At 35.0% G+C, this 3,680-nt stretch overlaps 1 long non-coding RNA gene across 1 annotated transcript; it reads left to right on the top strand.

Annotated features, from left to right (window-relative positions):
* Window positions 1-238: 238 nt before the first annotated feature.
* On the top strand, window positions 239-3,391 carry LOC117520766. Its single transcript, XR_004563757.1, has 3 exons — window positions 239-460; window positions 3,026-3,031; window positions 3,378-3,391. It is a non-coding gene; the product is annotated as an uncharacterized LOC117520766 (long non-coding RNA).
* The last annotated feature ends 289 nt before the right edge of the window (window positions 3,392-3,680 follow it).

Raw genomic sequence — 3,680 nt, 5'->3', positions numbered from 1 at the left:
TAGGGATGGGACGACGAGTTGTAATAGTCGACTACAACTACCTAACATCTGACTGGTCAACTGTTTTTATTAGATGACTAGTTGAAAGTCATTTCTTAAGTTCAATTAACCCTTAAAAGGACAGAGCTTCTGGAGCTCCCACCGCTCCATTCACTCAGTGAAGGACGTGTCTGAACCTCGACAGGTGAGTTAGTCAGTTCAAATGGGTAGGTTATGTCTAGTAAATTAATGCAGGTATTGTCTTCATGCTAGTGCTGTTTTGTTGTATTTGTGATTTTGTGCTTATATTTGTTAAAATAAATGTCACATTTGAGTTTCACCATGAAGATTCGAAATTGTCTTAATTCATTCAATATCAAATTTATTTGCCAACTAGTCGATGACTAATGGTACCCGACTAGTCAACTAATGATTTTCAATAGTCGTCCCAACCCTAGTGTATATCCATACTTCCTTTTGTGTCATACGTTTATGTGTGTTGATGCTTTATATGTTTGCATGTATTTTATTATGCGTTATGTTCAGTTCTTTGTTTCACATTTTTATGTGTTACTGAATAGATGTACCTGCACACTGTCCCAGCCACGTGGTTGTGCGCATTATGATTCCCATTTAAAATCAAGTTTCTTGGGGCTGGTTCACATAATTAAATATAACATTCAATTTGTCGAGTGTATTTCAGCTTGTATTGTATTTTGTTATTGTTGAGATGTTTGTATGTGTGTGTATATTTCAATTTGTATTCTTCAGTTTGACATTTTTTGTGTTATTGTTTGAGATGTTTGTATGTGTGTGTATATTTCAGTTTGTTTTCTTCAGGTTGACATTTTTTGTGTTACTGTTTGAGATGTTTGTATGTGTGTGTATATTTCAGTTTGTATTCTTCAGTTTGACATTTTTTGTGTTATTGTTTGAGATGTTTGTATGTGTGTGTATATTTCAGTTTGTATTCTTCAGTTTGACATTTTTGTGTTATTGTTTGAGATGTTTGTATATGTGTGTATATTTCAATTTGTATTCTTCAGTTTGACATTTTTGTATGTTACTGTTTGAGATGTTTGTATGTGTGTGTATATTTCAATTTGTATTCTTCAGTTTGACATTTTTGTATGTTACTGTTTGAGATGTTTGTATGTGTGTGTATATTTCAATTTGTATTCTTCAGTTTGACATTTTTTGTGTTGTTGTTTGAGATGTTTGTATGTGTGTGTATATTTCAATTTGTATTCTTCAGTTTGACATTTTTTGCGTTATTGTTTGAGATGTTTGTATGTGTGTGTATATTTCAATTTGTATTCTTCAGTTTGACATTTTTTTGTGTTCTTGTTTGAGACGTTTGTACGGGTTTATATCTCATGTTGTATTCTTCAGTTTGACATTTTTTTGTGTTCTTGTTGTGAGACGTTTGTACGGGTTTATATCTTGTGTTGTATTCTTCAGTTTGACATTTTTTTGTGTTCTTGTTGAGAGACGTTTGTACGGGTTTATATCTTGTGTTGTATTCTTCAGTTTGACATTGTTTGTGTTCTTGTTGAGAGACGTTTGTACGGGTTTATATCTCGTGTTGTATTCTTCAGTTTGACATTTTTTTGTGTTCTTGTTGTGAGACGTTTGTACAGGTTTATATCTCATGTTGTATTCTTCAGTTTGACATTTTTTTGTGTTTTTGTTTTAGATGTTTGTACAGGTTTATATCTCATTTTGTATTCTTCAGTTTGACATTTTTTGTGTTATTGTTTGAGATGTTTGTACAGGTTTATATCTCGTGTTGTATTCTTCAGTTTGACACTTTTTTGTGTGTTTTTGTTTTAGATGTTTGTACGCGTTTATATCTCATTTTGTATTCTTCAGTTTGACATTTTTTGTGTTATTGTTTGAGATGTTTGTACAGGTTTATATTTCATTTTGTATTCTTTAGTTTGACTTTTTTTGTTATTGTTTGAGATGTTTGTATGGGTGTATATTTCAGTTTGTATTCTTCATATTTTTTGTGCATTTGAGATGTTTATGTGTATAACTTTCTATTCTACAGTTTCACATTTTTATGTGTGTTGCTGCTCTAAATGTTTGTATTGGTGTGTTTTATTTTGTGTTATGTTCTGTTCTCTGTTTCACATTTTCCTGTGTTACTGTACACTATTCCAGCCACTTAGTTGTGCATATTTTGTTTCCAATTTAACAAAAAAATTGAACAAGTCTTGACATAATATAGCATTTCATTTGTCAACTGTATGTGTGAGTTTCATTTTGTATTATGTTCTTTTCTTTTACATCATCTGAATTCTGTATCTTCTGTATAATAATAATAATAATAATAATAATAATAATAATAATAATAATAATAAATAATATTGTATTTTTATAAGTATTTTCCTGTATATGTATCTTTTATCCAGTCTCCTGTGTGTATGGATGCTGCAGCACGTGTGTGTGTGTGTGTGTATGTGTGTGTGCGCGCGCGCGCCCATGGCCCTCACCTCTCTATAATGAAATCATGTGGGCCAGTGAGGCTGGCGAGGCTCCGGCAGGTCACCCAACAGATCGGAACTAAGCTGCTTTGACCCGGCCTGGTACTGCACGCACACACACACACACACACACACACACACACACACACACACACACACACACAGCTCTTATAACACAAAGGAACCACTGTACAGAAGAGAGAGCATGCAGAATGATTCCACAGTGAAGCCGAGTTGGTAAAAATATCCTTTCCGTCCATGCACACTGTACTGTTGTGTTCTTTACTTTCTGCTTTACGCCAGATTCACAAAATGGATCAAAAGATGTCCTTAAAAGCAGGTTAGAGAGATGACAACAAGAGATGAAATTGACTGTACAAGTGAGGAAAATGTCTGCAGCGTGTAAACACTGAAGGCTTTAATCACATCTCCTCTGTTAGCTGCTGCTCATATCGCCCAGGGACTTCCATTAGAATTAAATTAAACAGCCGAAATGTAAATATTGACAGCATATGCATAATTATTTATTCCACAACATCAGAAAATGATTACCACAGCACCGTGTTCACGTGGAAGCATTTCATATAATACAAATGTTACATAATTATAAAGTGTGAATGCACACACACACACATAACGTGCACGCTGTTCACGCCGCCATGACCTTTACTTCTTATTTTTCCAACCTGTCAGAGGTCAAAAGTCAACGACTCCAACCCCTGGAGGCTGTGCTGTTCTTTTTTTCCTGAGAGGATAATCAATTACCAGAAGACGGATCTTCACCGCCGTGTTCCTACTCATTCCTACATCTTCAGATCAGCCAGGTCCCCATAAATTTGAATGTAAAACAAGCTCGCCAGTGCAGGGTTAAACACGTAATTAGCCACGACAAGTGAGTATGAGGAGCAGACTTGGTCAGGAGAAGAGCTATGGTAATGCAGAGACTTTGCAGTGCTGCGAGGCACCAAGATTTCACATGCAGATATTACAAACGCAATTGTCTTCTGCATACACGGCGTTGGTGTGGAAATTGACTTTTTCATTATTCTGTTAGTACAATAATTAAATATTCGATGCCCTGGGTTGGTGAAGTTACTGAACCACACCGAGGCTATTTAACCGAGCGTGACAGATGTTTTAAATAATGTATATTTATCATAACTAATATAAACTGCCCTAAACTCTAACTCTCAGGAGATTTGCACCAGCAAC

This window comes from Thalassophryne amazonica, chromosome 1, assembly GCF_902500255.1.
Source record: "Thalassophryne amazonica chromosome 1, fThaAma1.1, whole genome shotgun sequence".
Lineage (NCBI taxonomy): Eukaryota > Metazoa > Chordata > Actinopteri > Batrachoidiformes > Batrachoididae > Thalassophryne > Thalassophryne amazonica.
This window is presented reverse-complemented; position numbering and strand designations above follow the sequence as displayed.